This window comes from Nycticebus coucang, chromosome 10 (genome assembly GCF_027406575.1).
Source record: "Nycticebus coucang isolate mNycCou1 chromosome 10, mNycCou1.pri, whole genome shotgun sequence".
NCBI lineage: Eukaryota > Metazoa > Chordata > Mammalia > Primates > Lorisidae > Nycticebus > Nycticebus coucang.
In genome coordinates, this window is record NC_069789.1 from 96,214,724 (window position 1) to 96,238,742 (window position 24,019).

The window sequence follows — 24,019 nt, forward strand, 5'->3', positions numbered from 1 at the left end:
TAATGGGATCATGGGGTACCACACACAGCAGATTTCTTTATGACAGTTCAATTAAATTATTCATAAATTTCTTCAATGATATTTTTTTCTCTGCAGAATCTGAAGAAATCTTAGAGACGGAGCTACCTTACTGAGATATACATGGACACACAAATTGAGAATCTGAGCATAGTTATCTGCAGTTTGGACAAGAGCCATCAGCCCTAACCTCACCTAAAGCGCCTAACATACCATCAAGGTCTATTGAGATCTCACTGAGATCTCATCACTCTGCTTTGCTAACCCTTTCAGAGTTTCAAATATACTTCTGCAAATGTTATTAGATATTCCTATCTTCTTTACTCCTCTTTTCTCAATAGGGAATCCTAACTTTCTTTCATTTCTTTACAATGCCTTTCTTTACAAAGGCATTTTTTCTACTCCCTTCCCCCACTCCTTGCAAGGAACCCCAGGACCTCTCCCATCTGTTGTCACATAATGCCTTGCACATTGACACAGTACTGTTTATACCTACCAAGTGTGAAATGTAAAGAGATAAGACATGATTTGACTCAGGAGTAGTGGGGCTCCCTAAATAAGCCTTTACTCAATGTTATTCATCAGGAAGCTATTTATAATTGAGTTATGTTTATGGCTGTATGGAAAAATAATAGCTGAGAAAAGACGCAGCATGTTTTAATAGTGCTTCACTCACTCCTCTGTTCTCCCCTGCTGACTTAAACCCTTTCCCCAACTTTTCCTTTCACCGGGTGGCTAATTCTGGAGAGAAACCTCCTGATTCTACCCTCTGTGGGTTTGTTCTGCCACTTTTTAAAGGAAGAGAACAAAACTTTGATGTGTTGACCTAAGCCCCCTCACCCTGTAAGTCCCTTCCTCCACCAGCCCACTCCTCATATCCACCTGCAGGGAGGTGCTCATCACTCGCCTCCCAGGACGTAGAAATACAAGGAGAAAAGCTAACTTTATCTTTTGTGTTCTTCAAAAGAATTTTCAAACTTAACATTTTGGAAGGCAAAAAAGAAAGCAGGTGAAGTATGTTGAATTCCTCAAATACAGCTTCTGAGTAATGAAAATAAGACCCTTCAGGACATAGAGAATAAAAATTCTGCCTGTAAGTTGACTTGGAAGAAGATATATTGACCCCATTTCTCCCATTCGGGAGAAGATCTAAATTCTCTGTGGAGACAGAAGAGAGAGGTACAATTAGACATTGGTTGGGGTCTAAAAAGGATCTATGCACCTCACCCAACCACCTCTGTTACTATTTCCCAGTCATAAGCCCCTGAGAAGATTCCCTGAAGAATCCGAGTGTCCTGCTAGGAGAGCCAAAATCATAGCAACCAAGAGAGTCTACAGTAGCCCTACCAGTTTGCTCATGATTCCATGGTGACACTGGAAAAGAATTGCTAATCTCATGGATGCCCCTCGAGAGGGCCTTCACAGTGGCTGTGACAGGGTCTGCAGACTTGACGCACCTTGCAGTTGGGTAGTAAGGGGGCTTATAGTATGACTTCAGCGAACTAAGGAACATGATGCCAGAAGAGGCTATTAATGCCATGGACTAGGTGTGTGGTCTGAGAGCCAGTGCCACAGTGTGTATTAATTGGGACTATTACACAGAAGTGTTCTTCAAAGGCTGGCAACAGTTTGAAGACCTATGACGCGCTCAAGCATCTTTGGGGCCTAAACAGTCACTGTCACTTAATATTGAGACTTGGGAAGTTGGAGGCCAAACCCTATTTTCTTACTTCCTTGGAGTCCTCTCAACCAACATGTCACCCCACATCCACCGTTTCCACCTGACACCAAAAATAAGTGATTTCACGTCATCGAAGAATTGGCACTAAAGAATCGAGTATTTCATATTCAGCTGCTCACCTGCCCCTTGCAGAAAACTCTGTGCTGTCCCTTCAAGATGCCGTTCTTCAGTTTATTCTTTAGTAAAAGGAGGGAATGACATTCGATCCGATTTATATAATAGAAAGATGGAAATGCATTAGATGAACACGTGGACTCTAATAGGCTTTAAGTCCCTTGGGAAAAAGTTGCTGAACAAGGACAAAGTACTTTTCAAAAACCAACCACTGCACACAGAGCCAGATACTTTAATGCCACTGCATCCTTATTTCCTTTTTCCTACAAGATGTCCTGTTGTGCCTTTGCAAAGCTTCCAGCAAACAGGAGGGCTCATCAATTTCAACCTAAAGCTATTAAAATGTTACTTTGTTAGCAATAATTAAGGTGTGCAGCCAGGGCTCCCTATAGATCACGCTCAGAGTCAGGGTCATATTTTTTTCCTATAGCACCTCAGGTGTCTTAAATTATCATGCAGTCAGGGAAGGAGGGGAAGTGGTGGGCTGGGCACAGGGGCAGACGGAAAGAGACAGCTTGCCTTACATGTCAAAGGAGAACTACTAAATGTATCTTTTGCTAAGCCAATCCCCTCATCAAAGTTTTTAAAAATATTTTCTCTTCATCTGTTGAAATGTGTAAAAACAATTGTTAATCTGATTCAATTTTTTTGTATTATATTTTTTAAGTCACTAGAGGCACTGAAATTCCCCTTCAACTTTGGCTTATCAAATACCTGAATTCTATACCAGAGCACCAAGAAATGTTATGTTACATCCTTTATGATATGTTTTCTTCTTACTTTTATTTTCCTTCTAAATTTTATTTCCCTCCGCAGAATGTATCTTCAGCTACACAAGAAAATTCTGCTTCTTTGCTGTGTTCTTTCTGTGCTGTTGTTCACCCCACCTACCTTCTGACATTCCAGAAAAATTGTAGTCTCTTAGAAATCAGGCAAAGAATGTTTCCTATAGAAAATTCCCTTGCATGAAATTTTTAGAACATGCAATACTGGAAGGAAGGCTCTTGGAACTTCGGAATTCAAGTCCATGGGGAAATGTTAGAAACAAAAATGGCTGTGACTTTGAAACCTGTAAGTAGAGTCAACTAACTGTCTAGCGTGAGGCTGAGCATGTGTTAAAATATTTCCCTGTTTCTGTTTCTCATTCTCCTTAGACGCATAAGGACTACAGAGCACAGTGTATATACCACATGGTGCACTGGAGATGTTTTTTGGTCATCAAAGAGATCCAGGAGCCTTATAAACCTGTGAGCTACAAGTTTGATGCAATGGAAAAAGTTCAAACTTAGAGATGGGACACCTGGATGGTCTTAGTTAAGTGACTTGACCTCAACATCCAAGAACCTCCTTTTTTTTCACCTGTTCAGTGAATTTTCCTCTCACTTCACAGTATTTTTATGAGAATTAAATAATAATAATGTATGTGAATGAGCATTATGGACCATAAAATGGCACCCAACATTATTTTTTTAAGTTCTATGGTAAATTGAATGCTGTGTCCCACTCCTTTATGCTTTTCTGGATCTGTAACCCTGGCCATATGACTTGCTTTGGCAATGAAATTTGGGCAGTAGCGTATCAGATGCCAGTTCCTTGCCTGAGCCTTAGAGTTCTCTTGTGTTTTGCTCTCCCTCTTGCAACTGTGAACTATGATGAGCAATTCTGTCCTACCTGGCTGACTGGTCCAAGGAGGAAGAGAGCTCTGATTGGCAGCTTAGAGCAGTGGTTCTCAAATTTTAGTACCTGAATCACCTAGAAAGGTCATTAAAACACAGATTGCCAGGACCCACTCCCTGAGATTCTGACTCAGTAGGTCAGGGGTGGGTTTTTTTTTTTTTTGTGTGGTTTTTGGCCAGGGCTGGGTTTGAACCCACCACCTCTGGTATATGGGACCGGCACCCTACTCCTTGAGCCACAGGCACCACCCTAGGGGTGGGGTTTTTTAATTTGTATTTTTTTTTTTTTAGACAGTCTCACTTTGTCACCCTCAGTAGAGTGCTATGGTGTCATAGCTCACAGCAACCTCAAACTCTTGGGCTCAAGTTAATCTCTTGCCTCAGCCTCCCAAGTAGCTGGGACTACAGGCACCCACACAGTGCCCGGGGTATCTTTTAGAGACATGGTCTCCCTCTGGCTAAGGCTGATCTCGAACCTCTGAGCTCCGCAATCCACCAGCCTCGGCCTCCCAGAGTGCTAGGATTACAGGGGTGAGCCACTGCACCTGGCCTAGCATTTTTATTAATAGTTTCCAGAGGATGCTGCTGCTGGTCTAGTTATTCTTGGGCTTTCCTGTGGGCGGTAGATGGGTTGACTTCTCAGTGGGTTGCCCCATCTCAATCCAGGGGTATCCAGGGGAAAGCTCAAAGATCCCTGGGGGCTCATCAGCACCATGAAGATAAACAGAGCCTGAAGGGGGTGGTGCCTGTGGCTCAAAGAAGTAGGGTACCAGCCCCATATACTGGAGGTGGCGAGTTCAAACCCTGCATGGCCAAAAACTGCAAAAAAAAAAAAAAAAAACAGAGCCTGGGTGCCGCACCGACCAGACAGTCAACAGATGGGGCAGGACTAAAACGGAGCTGAATCCTTTGAACTCCTGATTAGCAGTTAGATTGGGGGAACATGGCTTACTTCCCCTTCAGCGATAGAACTGTGTTTTCCCTCCCCCTTTCTAAATACACTATGGCCATTTGTTAACAACCCACTACCTTGGTATCCAGCCTCTCTCTCTATCCAATCTTCCCGGGAACTTGGGATTCTTTTAACCCTATCGTTTGGCATTTTTGCATTTTGCTTATACACCTTTGTTAGAAATCAATAAAAGCCTTGTGAAGAAGCCAGAGAACTGCTGCTCCATCCCAGGCTGCCACTAGGTGAGAGCTAATGTCTGCCTTCTCCGGGCATTCTCAGACTCCATGTCTTCAACCCGTGTAGACTATCGTCATTTTCCTCAGCTTTGTTTTCCCTGTTGGCTCTCAACCCGGTCGGGGTCCACAGGCAGTGATCCCCACACCTTCCTTCTTTTCCTTTCTCCCTTCCTTCCTAGAAATTTGTTAAATATTTTTCAGAAGCAGATTTGAAAGTGAATTCCAAGTTCAGCTACATTAGTGACTGGTGGAATGTCTGTTTTAGAACACAGCATGACACAAGATAACATCCCTGATGGAGGGAAAGGAGGAAGGAAAGATGGAAGGAAGGAAGGAAGGAAGGAAAGATGGAAGGAAAGATGGAAGGAAGGAAGGAAGGAAGGAAGGAAGGAAGGAAGGAAGGAAGGAAGGAAGGAAGGAAGGAAGGAAGGAAGGAAGGAAGAGAGGGAAGTAGAAAGGAAGGATGGATGGAAGGAAGGAGAGTAGGGAGGGAAGGAGGTGGACTTGCAGAGCCCTGTGGAGTCTGAGGAGCTCTAATCAGTGACCCTGTCTCTGTTTTTCTAAACTTCCCCAGTGTCTGCTGGGAGGACAGGAGAACCAATGGCCGCAGTGCCTCTGTTGTTCCCCGCCCTATCCTGTGCTTAAGGAATTTGTTATACCAGATGGACATGCAACAGACAACTTCCTCCTCTAGACTGTAAGCTCCTCAAAGGCAGAGATCTTTGTTTTATTCACCGATATATCTAAAAAATCTACAGCAGTACCTGGCAGACACTAAGCGTTCAACAGATACCTGTTGAATTGAAAATGAACAGAATTGCCCTGAGACCAGACTATGGACAATTTCTGGAAGCAGCAGGTACCCGGCAGATGAACTGTCCCCCTGCTACCCGCCACTCCTCTCCGAGACCCCATGAGTGTGGCGAGTGTGGTCACACCCCACCTCCCACACAGCAGCAGCCCCCGATGGGGAGAGTCACGTATCCCACTCACCATAGCCAGCTGCTGCTTCTCTTGAATCCTTTTTATTAACTCACTCATTTTCCACTTGGTTTCATTTCCTTTATGTCTTTATGCCTCCATTATTCCTTACTGTAAAAACATTATCACACGGCACTTTTAACGATTGTGCTGTTTATAAAGTATCTAATTTGCTCTTTAAAATAGCATTGAGATGGAGACAGCATAGGGCATCTTTGGAGACTAAGACACAGAGAAGGTGAGTGGTTTGCCTGATATCACACAGGAGGTAGGTGGTTGAGCTGAGACTTGAACTTGCTGACAAGGAGTGTTCTCTCTACTGCTGCAAAATGCCTGGAAAGTGGTTGTTTTGTGGGCCAATGTCAAGTCTGTGACTCTAGGAAAGCCTATTTAGGTGTCCAGGATTATAAAGCAGAATGTTAACTGCTATGCTACATCAGTGAAACAAAAACATCTCATACCTCTAGAAGACTCTGCAGCTTGTCTTCCAGCACACAGTCCCATCTGATAATGAAGGACTCTGTTTAAAGTGATGGCTTTCTTGGCAGACTTCCTCTAGTTCTGCAAGAAAAAAAGTACCCAAAACGCCACTGCAATAAAAAATGCTACATTGATTCTGCCACTTTCCAAGTCTAGCGAGCCCCCAGATTGAGCTGGGATGCAACCCTAAAAAAGCAAAGATGATTCTCTGCATCTCAGACTGGAGTCTGGAAGTGAGGTAATTGAAAATAGAGCAAGAGCGAGGAGCACAGGCAGAAAGAACGGGCAGGCTCCCCACCACGGAGGCAAATGCTGACAGCAGTACGCACAGTAAAATATTTCACTACGAAGCAGAATTACTCCAAAGACTGATGGACCTGCTCACGAGACCCACTCACATTTATGAAGGTCATAAGTTACAGACGCCCTGCTCACTCGCAGGAGCACAGCCATCACCTTTTATGGGTGAAACTTCCTGCGATATATTAAACTCTCCAGAAAACAGACAAGGGGTTTATGGCAAACGATAACTTTAATGCCTAGAAACCATTCGGTGATTTTGGGAGGATTATTAGTAACAAGGGCAAGATGCTGAGTCGTTTCCGGGCGCCAGGCCCTCTCTCTCCGCCTGCTCATGCCGATCCTCAGCCCTGCTCTGCTTTCCTACCAAGAAGGGGGACCCCGAACCCCACCCCAGGGAAGAAGGGGCATGAAGAAGAAGCTGGCTGAAGAGGACAGGCATTTATTGGGTGGAAAGTTGTCTCCCCAACAAACAGCAGAGGGGCATGGTGAGAATCTGTGGGCTGGAGCAAGACCCTGGTTGGGAACTCCTAAAGGACAGGTGGTCACAGAGACATCCAGTAGCCCTGAAACTTCTTACCAGTCACGAGGAGCTGCTCCTGCATGAGCAACCCTTCTCCCTTTATCACTTGGAGAAAGTGATGTTAAGGACAGGTGGGGTCACCATAAGAAATGCTTTGCTCTGTGTGATTTAGAGGAATCCCAGAGGGTCTTCCCCATCCAAATCTGGTCACTTTAGAGTTGGTTTATTCCAAGTCCTCTTCAGAGAAGCCTCAGAGACTCAGCCGTCACACCTGAGTGCACAGCTGTCAGAGGGTGGAGGGGTTATTGGAAGCTGCACTAGAAGATATGGAGGAGTCTGCAAAATGCCCCCTCCAGCAGGGTCAGACGGGGCGGCTCACTGCATATGCATCACATTTCCTGGGTCAGAAGGATCCGCAGCTCTGGAGTTGGAGTCAGGAGTTGTGCCCTGAAGTCTCGCTCTGGGACCACAGGGGTGCTGCAGCAATGCTCCGGGCCTATGTTTCTTTATCCATAAAACAGATGCAGAAGATTCCCCACGGAGCCCTCCGTCTCTCTTCCTCCTGACAACGACTTCTTGCCTGCGTTCTGACCAAACGCACCGGCAGCGCTCAGAACCTCTTCTCCAAATGCTATGGAGACTTCTTTGTGCTCCCCATGGACCTGCTTTTGAAAAGTTATGTTCAGATCATTCTTAGTGATTCAGCAACAAACTGCTGAAGAGAAAGGAAAGGAACAAAGGCAGAAAGTCCCCTGCAGGGAAAGTACAGAGACCTGGATCCTAGTTATCGTGAGGTTGTGAAGGGCTGTGTATCGGTTCTCTCCCTGGCCCTCCATTTCTTCTTCCATAAACTGAGCAGGATCAGATCATCGCTCCCACATTTGATGGTTTGCTGTGTGCCAGACAATGTGCTAAATGTTTTACACATGTGAATTCATTTAACCCTCACAACAACTCTTTGAGGTAGAGATTATTATTACCCCGATTTTACAGATGGGGAAATCAAGATGCAGAAAGGTTTGATTAACTTGCCCAAGGTATTACGGAGAGTAAGAGGCAGGGATTTAAAACTCAGGCGTTCGGGCTCTAGAATCCAGCATTATACAGAGAGATTATAAATCCTGCTCTAGGCCAGTAGCTTACAAACTCTTGTGTTTGTGCATATCACCTGCAAAGCCTCTAAAATAGGTTCGAAACCCTCTTCTAAGCGTTCTTATTTAGTAGTTAAGGGACCGATCTCAGGAGTTTGTATTAAATCCCAAAGGAGGCTAAGTAACTGGAAAGCCATAACACTCAGAGACATCATGTGTTCTAGGAGCTTTGTGGGAAGTTAGGTGTATATTGGTGTAGTAAGAGTGTTCTAATTCAGACCGGAGTCACTCAGGAACTGGAGGGCTCGTCTTTATTCAGGGGGACCAGGCATGGCAAATCCACCCTTCTCTAGCTTTTGGCAGCTAGGGAGCTGGGCTATGGAAAGTCCACCATCCACAATCTGTAATCACACAAACAGGAGGTCCTGTACACCTTTATACCTGGGGGAACAAACAAAGCAAGGTGCCAAGCAGCGGTTACTAAGCATGACTCCACTGTATACAGTTACATCTATCTAGGAGCACATGGAACTTTCCCATGGGTGAGAGGCCCAAACAACTGTGTTTCCTATGGGTCAGAAAGCCCAGACACATTTATCTCATCCCATACCTAAGGCCGTGGGTGAGAAAGCCCAAACAACTTTGATCCTACAGTTGGGTAGGTGGGTGGCTTCTCTCTGTCTTTGTAAGCTCCTCATCAAAAAGGGGGAAGCCCTATAGAGAGCATATTTAATCACTAGGTGGCCTGGGATACTGTCCCCTTCCCATCAGGCTAGTGACACTCTTCATCCCATCTGCATATGACTCAAGCAGTATTTGCACCACCTCTCATGCTCTGGGACAAGGACCCATCTCGGGTACCCAGAGTCCCTCGCTCAACTGCTGCTTCTCTGCTTTCATGACCTTTGGCTCTGAGCACTGTCACGGCTGCACCTGCCCTATAGGATGGGGTGCTAGATCTCCACACAGGGACAGTTGGGCAGGGTTGGGAACTCAAGGCAGGTTCTACTTCCCCTCCCTGCATATGAGCACGGGGGAAAAAAGCAAAGCCATTTGCACTCCATGGTAGCCAGGGAGGTGCTCTCTGGCCTCCTCTGCTTCAAGGAGGAGGTTGGCAGTTAATGACCTATTTGTTTCTCCTACTAATGAAGGAGACATTGTCCTTCCAGTTGCTTTAGAAAGTTTCATGTTCCTTCTGCTTCCCTGCTGCACATGTGGAAGAAAATGCACACATGAATGAACACACTCCACTGAGTGATTGCTTGGGATCTCTGTCCTCCCACCCCCATCTGTGCATCTGAACCACTCCTGCACCCACTATAATCCACCACTCTTCATCATGGGCATGACCGTGGCTGTGTCCTTTGGTTGGCTAGAAAGGCGTCTCCATCTCCCATCACGCCCTCCTGCCTGTCTTTCCTATTAGCATTAGATCACTTGTTCCATGAGGGCAGGGCTTGGTATCTGTAATGTTTTCCTGCACGTGGGCCTTTAATACAGACATCGCTCCTGGGTAAGACTCAATTCAGTGGTTCTCAACCTTCCTAATGCCGCAACCCTTTAATACAGTTCCTCATGCTGTGGTGACCCCCAACCATAAAATTATTTTCATTGCTACTTCATAACTGTAATTTTGCTGCTGTTATGAATCGTAATGTAAATATCTGATATGCAGGAGGTATTTAGGTGACCCCTGTGAAAGGGTCGTTCAACCCCCAAAGGGGTCTCGACCCACAGGTTGAGATCCGCTGCATTAGACGATGTCAGGCTCTCCATACCACCTACTCCTTTTTTTTTGTTTACAACTGTTTGTCTTTCTAAGATATTCTTGAGGAAACATTTCTGAGGCTATTAGAAAAGTGTGGAAAAATGTCTCTGTTTTAAATAATCCAGCATTGTGTTTCTTCACAGTTTTCTGTCACCCATAAATGTTTGCTTGGTATTCAACAAATAATTGCCAAAAGTACTTAGCGAGATGGAGCTAAGTCCACCAAGGAGACTTAATAATCATATACATTTTTTTAAAAAGTGAAAGTACATGAAAAGCACTAGGTCAATAGAGAATATTGTTGCTGCTGATACCATAATTATTGTTAAAAACTTTCCTACATTGTTAATGTCAGTCTAGGAATGCATATTTTTATTAGGGTTTTTCAATAAATTTATATAACTGGGTTCTTAGCCAACTCACTTTTCTTTATTTTGTTCATAAGGATATCCTTTAAAAAGTTGTGATATGGATTGCTAAAACAGTCGTATAGCATTTTGTGATGATTACTATCCTAATGATCATAGCAAAGTAAGTACTTGTATTCAGGGTATATGAATTGTTCATAGAAAATCCATGATAATCCCAGAGATTACTCCTTTCTGTTATAAATACTCATCATTTTTTCTCTATTTGAGAATTTTCCTAAATAACACACATCAATTTTATTAGCATACAGTTTCTAGAGTCAACATTTTTTCCTTTTCTTGATAACTTGGATTGTATTCTTTTCTCTTCTACCTCATATTTGATATGGTTTCCCAAAGATCTGGATTCTTTAGTCCCATCTGAAAGTTGTCTATTTTCTAACAAAATGAGAACGAAGTCTACTCATCTGTGTTTAGGTGCTGGGACCCCTGTAAAGAGCTGAGGTGTTCTACCATCTCCACACCCAGCTGGGACTATAGTTCTTTCTTCCCTGAGGATCATCATGAAGAAAAATATTTAAGAAAATGATGAGGCTCAGTGCCTGTGGCCCAAGCGGCTAAGGAGCCAGCCACATACACCTGAGCTGGCGGGTTAAAATCCAGCCCGGGCCCGCCAAACTACGATGGCTGCAACAAAAAATAGCCAGGCATTGTGGCGGGTGCCTGTAGTCCCAGCTACTTGGGAGGCAGAGGCAGGAGAATCACTTGAGCCCAGGAGTCTAGGGTTGCTGTGAGCTGTGATGCCACAGCACTCTACCCAGAGTGACAGCTTGAGGCTCTGTCTCAAAAAAAAGAAAAGAAAAGAAAAAAAGAAAATGATGAGTTAGATATTTCTCATATTTGAGAAAGTGTAAGTGGAGGCTTGGCAAGTGCTGAATATCCTGGGAAGTGCCCAAGCCCACACAGTGAGACAAAGAAACATTTGTTTCTGCGTTTAGTAGGAGGACTTCAGCACCCTTGTAACAGCCTAGGTAGGAAAAGGTGCTCCTGAAGTTCTGATTTGTCATCTTTCCTGGAATATCTGGATTCACAAAAGTGTGACTCTTTCGTTTCACTTGTTCCTTAAAGAAGCAGAGACAGAAACAATTCTTGTATTTTTCTTTTCATTTAAATATGCCTGGACATCTCTTTCAAGAAAGACCTTCTAGTATGTGAGTGTAAATTCCTGACACTTGAGCTTTCAGTTTAAGTCTTCTTGTTCTTTCTTCAGTGAGTTGAAGGACATCTCGCAAAAGCGGATGTTCACACTCACGTGATATGAATATACTTCATATAAATCAAGAATAACTACTGGTGTGTAAAGGACATTGGAAACTAAGAAAGGGTGGGGGGGTTCCTATCGGGTACATATACACTACTCTGGTGATGGGCACAGTAAAAGCCCTGACTTCAGCATTATTCGGTTTATTCACGTAACTAAGACACTGGCACACCCTTAATATTTTGGAATAAAACATACTAATATGCCAAAAGTACTATATGAATGCAGAAGAATTAAAAAAATAACTACTGGGTATCTACTATATGCTAAATAAGATGCCAGACCCTGTTTGCTACAGGTTAAATTATGTCCCTCCAAAATTCCTCTGCTGAAACTCTACCAGGGGTGTCCAACCTTTTTGTTGTTCTGCCACACATTGAAAGAATGAAAGTTGCCTTGGGCCACACATTAAATACACACACGCTAGCAAAAGCTGATAAGAAAAAAAAAAAAAAAAGTCCGTGCATACTTTTCATGATATTTGACACCACAGATAGGCAGTGAAGAGTTCTCAAATAATCTGCATGTGGCTCATGGGCAGCAGGCTGGACACCCCTGCACCCTTCAGAAGGTAATTAAGGTTAAGGTTAAATGAGGTCATAAGGGTGGGAGACACCAGAGAGCTAGACCACCGCCTTTGGCCTTATGAAGACGCAGCAGAAAAGTGCCCATCTGCAAGGAGGAAGGGAGCCCTCACAGAAAACCCACCCTGCTGGGACTTGGTCTGAGACTGCCTGCTTTCAGAACTGTGAGAAAATAAATTTCTGTTGTTTTAGCCACTCAGTCTGGGGCATTTTATTATGGTAGGCTGAGCACAGTAAGATGCTATGAAGAGAATACAGCTGTTGGATCAGACAGTGCTGGGTTTAAATCTAGAGGCAGGTCCTTAATTGTTGGTTGGTTCCCAAACATGATTAAATTTTTGTAATCGAAGTTTCTTTATCTCTAAAACAGGGTTTTAAAGGAACAATGTGTGAAACCAGCTGCTCCCAAACGTTGCGACACATTGGAATCACCTGAGAAGCTTCTAAACCATGTTATGCCCGGCCCTCATCTCCAGATGCCATGAATTAGTTGGTGCAGGGTATGGAGAGTTTGAAAAGCTTCCCAGGCGATTCTAACAGGCCATAAAGTCTGGGACCCAGGACATTAAAGTACTAGACACAGTGCAGGTGTCTGTCAAATATTGGCTTTTCTCCCTTTGCTCTCCCTTCCAGGATGGAAATACCTGGGAGCTTCTCAGAGTACACATGTGATGGGCTCTATTTTTTGTGTCTGAATTCAACCAAATGGGTCATTTTGGTGAAAACTGATGGCTTAAATAAGATAAAGTTCTTGCTCTCATGGGGCTCACATTCTCAAGAAACATCTTTTCATATAAATATTGCCTCTATAGTCGTTCTTGTTATTGAAAGTTTGGCACTCCCAAGCCTTCTCAGAAGAACAAAGACAAGTGGTTTGAGGAGAAGGAAAGAGGAGTTTATTAATTTGATGGCAAATGAGGAGGCTGTCAGAATCCCATCTAAAAGTGCCAGCTTCTCCCTTCTGAGCAGTAGTACAGGGCTTTTAAAGATTCAGATTTACCTCTTTTTCTGGTAAGACAATCTCATGACCTCCACCTGAATTCAGATTATTTCCTTTGGCACAAAGGACACTCCCCTTCCCCTTCCAACCCCTGGCCTGAGGTAGGGATGTAGGTTTTAATTCTCAAAAAGGATAAGGGGACTTTAAAGAGACAGAAAGCATTTTTACCCTCTTTTCAGGCCATTTTCTCTGTTGGGTCCTGTATGTTTAGACCATCCAGTTTCCTGAAGCTCCTTGAAGTCTTTGCTATTTCCTCAGTGTGGGATGCACTCCTGTCTCTAGTCTCCCTCTTCTATTCTCCCCTCTTTCCAGTAAACACACTTATGGCTAGTGGCAAGCCCAGCTTCCAAGTCCCTCAAATCCTGGAGACCTTCTGGCAGGAGGAAGTGGAGCGGTGGCACCTGCCTTCTGCTCTTTGAGGTCATTGTCTCTCTCTGGGTACTCCCAAGGACGCCCTGACTCCCCAGTTCTCTCACATCAGAAGATTACTGACAGCCTTGCCTAACTTCTCATTCTCTGTGGCAGCTAATCTCCGGGACATGAACACTAGTTGACACTGTGTGTTGTTTTTGTGCTGAGAGATTGAAAGCGCCAAGTGCCTTTTACCCTCTTTCTGATTGACATCAACTTGCAACATCTCATGAATCAGCTTCTGAGTGCTAGTTCAGCCTGACCAGCTTCCTTTCCCAACACCGAATTTTCTTCTGGGTGATCCTTTTGGCTTTGTCTATCATTGAGCAATGGATGTGGACATTTAAAATCCCAGCCACAAGGCAAGTGGATGGTGCTGGTATCCCATTGGGGTTTGAGCTCTAAGACAGCCCTGGCATAGGGGTTCTCAACAGAACCGGGAAAGGGGAGATACAACAGAACTACCAGTGTAACTTTCAGAAGTATACACAGCCTCCACTTTCTTTCTACTGTACCATGGTTGGCTGAAGGGAGGTGCTGAGTGTGTTTATTTTGGGAAAAAACAAACTTTATCTCATCAAACACTACACCAGTGACTTTGTTATTACCACATCCTTAAATATTACTGATTAAGTGGCCAAATATACTTGGCTTAAAAGCAGTTCTTTCCCATAGATCATTAGGGCCATCCATGCAGCATTTATAAAATGAAGATTCCCAAGCCCTATCCCAAATCTGCTAAATGGGAATCTTTGAAAGTACAGCTGGCCCTCTGTATCTGTGGATTCAATCAACTAGGAATCAAAAATATTTGGAAAAAAAACAATAGAAAATGACAATCAGAAATGAAAAACAATACCAACTTAACAAATACACTAACAACTATATAACATTTACATTGTACTAGGTATTGTAAGTAATCTACAGATTATTTAAAGTATATAGGAAGATGTACATAGGCTATATGCAAATACTGTGCCATTTTATATCAGGGGTGGGAGCATCTGAGCATTTGGTACCCAAGAGTGTCCTGGAACTAATCCCCTACAGATACCGAGAGACAATTCTGTGTCAGAAATCTGTAATTAGAAGTAGGCTCCAGGTTATGGTGGAATCAGCCAGGGCTGAAAGCATTGACATAGTGATTAAGAGCCTGGATTTGGGACCTAAATGTGGAATAAATCTTTATAGATGTCACAACACCTAACCTAGCACCTCACACCTCAGGGGTGCTTATAAATCTTAATTAAAAGTTGCCATTACTGAGCACCTATTATATGTAAGTAATGTACCAGGTGCTTTATACAAATTATTTCAATTCTCATAATAATCCATTTCATACATGAACTTCAGGTAGATTAAGGCTGTATGTAGCAGAATCCAGACTGAGATACAGGTCTGATTTCAAAGCACATGCCCAGGTCACATCATATTCTCCCCCGCTGCTAGTGTCCAATGCAAGAATCATCAATCTTGTAGCCCCTCCTAAAAATGTGGAGCCCTCCTTTTGTCCTAGTCTCAAGTGAACGGTTTCCCTCTAACTCAAACATCTGAAATTAAAACCCACTTAATTATGTAAAGGTGGATGAAAACAGCACCAATTCCAGGTGAATTTCTACATGAGAGCTTTCAGGTGGCCAAAAATAGGTGACCTCCAATTTTTACATTTTAAGCACACATTGTCTTGCAGACACATTAGAAACTTCATGTTAAGAGGGGCAGACTGGCTAGGCAGGGCCAGCATTCGAAGTGTGAGACCCAGGAGGAAGTATCCTGGTGACATAAGGAAGGGTCGGGGTGTATTGTGAAGGAACAGGCATTTGCAGGGATTCTAGCATGCTTCAAGCCGCTTGCTCCATGGTGCTTTTCCCGCTAGAAAGCATTCCATAAAATATGCATCCTAATGCCCTGAGCAGCGTTCCATTGTGAACCACAGGTCCCACATATTGGTTTACCCACAGAGTAGACACTGGACACTGTGAGCCCTAGAACAGACACGTGTAATAGGTAGGCAGATGCTGAGTCCAGAGAGGTCGACTACTGGGGACTAGGCAGAAGCAGGCCAGCTACACAGTTCTGGAAATTAAGGAAGATGTCCTGGGAGGAAATGACAAAGGGCATGGCTGTGTGATGAGCTCAGGGCTCTCAGGCGGAGACATATGCTGTCAAAGATCAGTGGAGGCCTTCAGGCATCCCCCCTCCCTGTAATCAGTTCACACTCCAGAAAATTCTCTGAATTAGAGTCAGGGAATCTCCCGGTTTCCAGGAGTAGGCAGTGGGATAAGGTGTGACACCCGCCACAGCTTAACCTGATTCTGCTACATGTGCACACACAGATACATGTGCACATGCAAAGACACACATGCACACACATGCACTTCCAAACACTTATGCACATGCACAGACACACGTGTGCACTCATAGGCACACATGCACACGCAAGGACACATGTGCACGTGCACAGGCACACTGCACATGTAAAGACACACGTGCACACACAGAGACACACGTGCACGTGCAGACACTTGTACACATGCACGGATACACATGCACACATGTAAACACACGTGCACATGCAGAGACATGTGCACACACAGACACATGTACAGACATACATGTACATGCAGACACATATGTGAAGACACATGTGCACACACAGAGACACATATGCACACAGCACATGTGCACACACCAGATTCCTGCCCTGTGTGTGAACATTGCCTGGCTCACCCAGCTCTCCTTTCAGGACACAGCCTCCCTCCCCACCCCCCATTTTAAGAGCTCTAAGGGACTCAGGTGTGAGCAGAGATTCAGAACATCTCTGCTGAGTCTGAAGCTGGAGTCAGGTGATATTTGTCACGCCTGGTGACTTCATCAGGGCATCCAGAAGAAAATGAACCAGAGTCCAAAGGGAACAGGGATGTCCTAAGAAAGGCAAATGATTATTCAGAGATGCAGGAGGCAGTGAGTCCTTCTAGGAAAGGACATTCCTCCCCTTTTGGTTCATTCCTGGTGATGTCATTGATCCAGAAACTGAGCCTTAATGCCTCATTTCTCCAGAAGTTCATCTTCCCTCAAGTAGGTAAATGGTTTCTAGGGACGCAGTGAGGCCTTCACAGGGCAGACCCACTTTGCATACTTTACTTGTTAAAGATTTTTAGTTAATCTTAATTTAAAAAATAATGAGCACCACACCTACTGTCTGGCAACACATATAGAGATTCCTTGTGTTTAAGAGAGAAGGCTTGCAGATTGAACAACAGATAGGGAGGGAGGGTGGGAGGAGGAAGAAGAAGAGTACACACCTTCCCCTGTGACACGCACAGGGGAAGGTGTGTACTTACCCAGGTAGCATTTTCATGAGTAGAAACCAATTTTCCTGGGGAACACTTACTCTTTCTCCTGACTTGGATCTTTCATTCCACTGATGTCCACTGCTTGGCTTTCATCCCTACCGGCCTCCTAGCAATCTGACCCTTGCTGCTTGTGTTGTGACAGCTCCTACCATGAGTCCGGTGATTAACAAATACCTTACATGTCCGTGTACAGCCCATTTGAGTTCTCCAAAACATTTTTACTTACGTTGTCTCATTTTTTCTCTACAAAACAACCTCCCTCTTTAACCAAAAATGTGTATCCATAGAGTTGCTTTTCGACAAATAATAAAACACGAAGACTGTTTTGGGCTGCTTTGTGTGTGTATTTCTTTCTGCTCATTTTTTCTAGGCATTTTACCTATAAGCCTGGCTGCTTATTTTAGATTCTGCATTCCTTACCAGCAGAGCCTACCACACAGCTTTCTCAAAGCTGCAAGCTCTGAGAAGGCTGGAAAGTCATGATTGTAGTAATACAGAGTGAAACAGACTGTCCTCTTAGAGCTGTTTGCCTGAAGAACAGGTTGCTTTAAGAGGTGGTGAGACCTCCCACCACTGGAGGAGTTCAAACAGGACGGCTCTTCTATATATTGTAGAAGGAGCTGCTGGACGCAAGTGTAAGGAAGGTTAGATTGAATTCTCCTACACTTCCTGTCAATTTCTACAATTTTCTGATAAGCTGAAAGTGTTGTCCAAAGGGCCTTATTAAAACTGGTCTCATCTACGAAAAGTTTTGCAGCAAAAATTCTCTGAGGATTCTGTATTAAGTGAAACCTTTTGTGTGTTTAAATTCTGATAGCTTGTTCCCTACCCTCCCTTCAAATTACCTCTGGGTAAAATTCTTTGGTCTTTATTCAGCTTTTCCTCCCTTCAGCAGTACACAGCACCAGCCAGGTTTTAGAACACATGTCCTATTCCCAACTTGTATAGGTAAAGCCCTTACCACAGAACAACATCCTCAGCCAGAAGATAGAGAGTCAGCAAAAGCCCGGCAGAAGAATCAACTTCCCCCTCAGCCCCCTAGGCTGATTAGTTCTCTCTCCTTTTTCCTTTCTTTTTAAATCTCCTGTGGCAATTTTAAAATCCAATCTTCAGCATGCTCCTGGGCTCTTTCCCCAAGCATCATTTGGTCTCAGACAATGCAAACCATTTTAACTTTAGCCTAAGGAAGCATTTTCCCCAAATGTGATTAGAGGAACACTCGCCTTAACAGGTGCTTCTGGTAAACTGGTCCTTATGCCCAAATACTGCCATATGTGTTCATCCCCATAGGAAAATTTCAATGCATATTAGCAAATTAAAAGTTTTGAAAAATCCTGAATGAAGAAACTTATTTCACTTTGTTAACCCAGACCTTCCCAAATTTATTTGATCATAGAAATCTTTTTTCTTGAGCATTAACTTTTAGAGGAGGTGGGAGGGAAACTGGCTTACGGCAAATAATTTGGAACCTAAAATATCTGCAAAGTATGACCTGAATAGGGCAAAAATGTCATAATATCATTCACAGTTGGAGGGAATGATTTGGGTTTCTGGATTATGTATTGTTTGGATTGACTGTGCCACAGTTCCCACCTCTGCCTCCAAGTATATTGACGAAAGTAATGGAGAGTTAGCAGAATCATCAAAGTCTTCCAGCAACAGCCAGTCCCAGGTCCCTCCCTCTGGAAGCAGTCATTGACAAGTGTTATTGACTTAGTTCTGAGCTGCTGGCTGTTCAGGGCAGGATGACCTTCATCTTCAGGACTGTGCCCAGGTTGTGTCTGTAGGTTCCTCCAGGACCAAGTGTATTTCATCTTCCAGCTCCACGGCACTCGTCCTGCAGCACCTGGACTAGAGCGATAACTCCTGCCATGGGACGTTCCTGGTAATTCACTTGGCAGGAGCCAGGGACTCGGAGGCTCTCTTCACTAATCTCTAAATCAACTGGCCATGCAGATGCCGGAGCAGCAGCAGCTGTTTCAGAGGCAAAGAGCATTCATCTTCTGTCTTTTATTCTCTTGATTCTGGAGAACGTGGAAAAGTGAAGGTCTCTGTCACCAAGCATCACCTGCCGGGGCACTCATTATGGTTCCCACGGGACTGTGGAATACGCTAGGTGCTTTCAGAAAACTTTCACTTGAGGGAGATAAGTTATTCTATGAAACGAGCTTAGAATCGTGAGTGGTCTGTTTTAAAAGAGGTCATGGAACCCAGAGTTCCCACTCTATGGTTTCTGTTGCCATTACTCAATACAAATCTGAAACGTATTGCACTCAGCCCTGTTGTAAGAATTTGGGGAGATTCATAAAAAAGTGTAAGATGCTGGATCTGACTTTCCAGTTAAGTGGTGGTGGTAATACCTAGGGAAGGGTTACGGGAAGGTGATACCTAGGAGAAGATTAATCTCCACCCCCATCCCCCAACGATCACAGATAATCCTGAGATGGACAAAGAGGCAGACTTGCCTGCTTAGCACACCTAGCATGATTCTGCATCTTTACGTGGATGTTTTAAAGGCAGGACACGGTCACCATCTCCAGAGCTAACCCCCTGGTGTTCGCCTCCAGCCTGGGTTTCCCCGTCTTCCTCATCTCAGTAGCAGCAGCTGTATTCTTCTTTAGGTAAGTCTCGGAACCAGCCCTGAGTTGAGTCAGACCACCCTCAGGAAGTCATTTTGGGCCTATCTCCAAAAATAGTCACAATCCTGCCCCTTGCATCACCTTCATTTATCTTACACTTCTCCAAGTCCCCTCCCTGTCTCGCTCAGTTTTGCAGCAAGTCTCCTGACAGGTCTCTGTCTCTCCTCTGCTCACCTGCAGTCTATCCTCCGTGCAGAGGCAGAGTGACTCTCAAAATGGTAAATCAGAAAATGTGACTCCTCCATCCAAGACACTTTCAGCGTCAGGCCTTCTTCTGCAGATTATTAGCCGGAGTCCTTTGGCCGTCTGCGTGGCTCTCCCTGCCCTGCCCCTCCCCGCTGCCTCTCCCTTCTCATTCCCTGCTGCAGCAGCCAGGCATGGTCCTCCTCAGCACCTCGTACTTGCTGTCCCTTCTACCTGGAAAGCTCTTCCTCTCCAGGTTCAACTCCTTGCCTGGGTTAGGTCTTTGCTCAGGGCCCTCTCCCACTGCCCTTATATAAGGCACTCCCTATCTCCCTTCTTTGTCTTATTTTCTGGCATTTATTACCATTTGCCACAGTTTATAGTTTACTTTTATGTCTCCTCCACTCCCAACTAGCATCTAAGCTCCTTAAGGGAAGGGGGTTGTATCTGTTTGACTCACTGTTTTATAGAACAGGACCAGGTATATAGAAGGCCCTCAACATATATTCACTGGATGAAGGAACCAAAGAATTCATGGAACTTATGTGCACAGTCATAGTTCAAACTCATACTCCCTACCTCCTACGTCCATGGTCCCAATCACTCCATCATCTATTTCCTTTCCTTTGAATCACCAGGTGACCAGAGCTATTGAGATTAAAAGGAAAGAGAAATGGATTGTCACAGTGTGGGGAGGAGTCTGTGAAAGCTTCACCCAGGAGCTAGAGTTTAATATAGAGCTTAGACGGTGAGTAAATTTGTGATAGACAGAGACAACTCGAAGCAGCATCTGTGCAGGAGGAGGGATATGGACTCAGAGCAACTCAGGGTGTCTGAGCTACTCAAAGTGTGTTCGTACAGGAGCAACTGAGCCCGGTAACCAACCTACTCATCCCAGTTTGCCTGGGACTTCCTGGTTCCAGTACCAAAAAATCCCATATTTTGGAAATCTACTCAATTCTGAGGAAAACCGGGACAGTGGATCACCCTAAGTAACAAGTGGATTAGTTCTCATAGGATGGAGTGTTTGTGTGCATTGTTGAGGAAATATTGAACAAATAAGTAGAAAAGAGTTTTGAGGCCGGGGGAATGAGTTTGGAGCTCATTGTGCAGGTCAGTGGACACCTTGGGAGGTTTTTGAGAAGGGGATGGTGTGTGGAAACACAAGGAGAAGGCGACACACCCCTAATTACGGTGAAATCCTGCCTTGTGAGGGGCCAGTGAGGATGCCGGGGAAGCTGACGGCAGGAGCCAGAAGAGGCAGGACTTGTCCACACCAGACCCTTTCCAGTGGCCGATGCCTCCTGACACTGGCCTTTCCCCCTTTCCTGCCAGTCCCTCCTCCTTTTATGTCTGCTGCCAGCCTCTGCTCCTGGGAGTGGTCTGGGGGACCCAGGAAAAGCCCCATCTTGGACTCCACATCACATTGTCCCATTGCTTCAGCTTCTCTTTTCCCAGGCATGGATCTAGGAGCTGTTTTCCTCCAGAGTGGCAGGGCAGGGCCTGGGGCCAAGGTCCTCTCAGATGTACTTTCACTTTATAATAAATGTGTCTTTTTCTCCATATTGGCACTTTTCATGATTTATTTTGGGAGTTCTGCACTTACTAATTTGTTATTTCTTTGGGGAGTTCAGCACTTAGTAAAGTCCCTCTTTAAAGGAAAGTGTGAGTGCAGCACCCATGCATGTTTAAACGCATGAGTGAGAAGTACCGAGGCACTTACTATAAATGCCCTTAACCCTTAGACATACCTACGATCACTCACATAGATGTCACGAGTGGCAGTGGGGTGGATAAAAACACACAGAACAAACGCACATAATAGCTTCTTCCTCACTGTGGTATACTTAACATCGAGTTCAACAGTCCTGCCATCAGAGGTCCTCAGCACTTCATGAACTAAGTAGCACAGGAAGGAAGGCCTCATGCAAACTATTTCACTGCCACAGGCAAACTCTGGTTCTGGTAGAGCTGAAAATTGTCCTCTGCTCCCACAGATATCCTGGCACACACATACACACAGGTATGGGCACTCACACATATCTGCTTCTTCTGTTTTAATCTCCTAAACATGCAAAGGAATTTTGTCTTAAAGATCTAAGTCCCCCAGAAATAACTGGCCTCAGTGCCTATGAAATCATTTGCCTCTAGCTTCCTTTAGTAGTAAAGGCTTTACTTGGGCCTTTACCCAAGGTCTGAAAGCCAGGGCTCCGTCTTCCTAGCTCTGCCTCCAGCTTAGCTGGCTAGGCGCGTGGGCAATGGTATCCGTCCACTGTGCTGAAGGGAAGCTCTTCAGATGGAGCAGCCACAGTCCGCATGATGAGATGCTGGAAATCAGCCTGAGTTGCCCTCAGTGGCATCATGCTTTCTGAGGTGGTGAGGACGGGGACAGAAAAGCAGCTCTGGCATTAGAAGACCCTAAATGGGCTGTGCAAAGGGAGGGGCCCAGACTTGCCACCCTTCCTTGCTCTTGCCCCCGTTCTCCAATCCCTCATTCCAGTGTTGCTGATTTGGAATCAGATGGAGCCGGATGCAGTTCTGTCTATATCAGTCACTACCTGTGTGAACTGGGTCATTGACTTCTAAACCTAAGTTCGTTCATCTAAAAAATGGGGAAACTTCTTTCCTGGGAACTCGAAAATTGCCACAGTGTTGTAAGAACATCTCACAGTACTTAATGCATCATAAGAGGTCAGCCCTAGTAGCTGATCACCCTGCCTGCAGCTTCTCTGTTTTCTTGCTTTCTGTGCTCTTCCGTCTCCTGCTCACTCATGTCATACTCCAAACTTCTGCTCCCCCCCCGGGGAGGGTAAGCTGATACCTGCTTTCACCTGTCACTGATTGATTTGTGAGATGGGCTGCCTCACAAAAGCACTGGATTTGAAATTTAAAACCACCTCTTATTCATGTGTGGCTCAGATATTGCTTTGAAACTGGTTAGTTCAAAAAAATTAAAAAAAAAAAAAAGGAAGATGGATATAGGTTTAAAAAGCTCACAAGTCCTCTTGGGCACCAAATGGCTCTTTGGAAAGAATCCTGTGACAAGTTAAGTGTAAATGAACCAGAAACATAGAGATTAAATTCCTCTTGAAATACTCCCGGGTGTGGAAATTAAGAAAAAAGCAATTGCAAGAGTCTTCAGTTTTGCAGACCTGCATGCAGCTGGCTTCCCCGAAGGCTGCCTGCCGAGCTGTGGGAAAGCTCTGCCCGGCCCCAGGGAGCAGCACCCCCACCGCCCCCAGCCATGGGGTTACTGATTCCCAGGGTGGGGCAGCAGAGATGATTTGATCAGGGCAACTTTCATTCCAACAGCTCTTCCAGTAAAGTTCCTCTCTGGGGACCTCAGACTGGCACCTTTCACCATTGTTAAATTCACTTAAGATAAAAGCAACACCAGGCAAATGACAAGGGAAGAGCCATTAAGGTCTGAGCATAAGCAGTGACTGACACAGGCTCTGCGAAGCACTCAGCTGTTAGCCCCAGCCTTGGCAGTGACCGCTACCCTGAGTGCTTTCCCTAGCCAGTGCTTGACAAATGGGCAAGATTCAGTCTGAGCCTATGGGTTTAGTCCTTCTGGCCACCCACGCCCTGCCAGCCCCTATCCCCAGGACCAGCAGCAGGAACCATATTGCCAAGAGGAGCTCAAAGCTGCTAAAGACTAGAGCTGTCCTTGCCTGCTTCCAGGTGAGAGCCTGCAGGTGGTGAACCACGGAGCATATACGGCGGATTCACTCACTGTGTTGTTAGCAGAGACGGTGTGAAGATTGAGCTCAGCAGTCGTGGGGAACGCACACCTTGTCAAGTCGCTCTCTCTTTCACATTGGTTTTTATTTATTACTGCTATTATTATTTTATCTACATATAAAATCAGGTTGGTCATCTTGGTCTTTTCTTTGGATTCAGCCTAAGGACACCCAATGGGGTTCTTTCTTGGGATGTGTTCACCATTCGAGTAGGAGTCCTATAGCAAAAAATGTCTTCCTAGATAATTTTTTGTAATATTATTAAGATGACTTCTATTATTGAAGAAAATTTGAAAAATATAACAATAAAAACTCACAAAGAGAAATAGCAATCACATGTTATTTCATTTCTTAAGTTCAAGGTCTCCATAGCCAGAATGCCTGGGTTCCTGTTCCAGCTCTGCTGTGTCTCAGCTGAATGAGCTTGGGAGAGTTACTTAACCTCTCTGTGCGTCCATTTCTTCATCTTTAAAATGTAGGTAAGTACAGAACCTACCTTATGGAGTCCTTGTGAACATTAAATGAGTTTAAAAT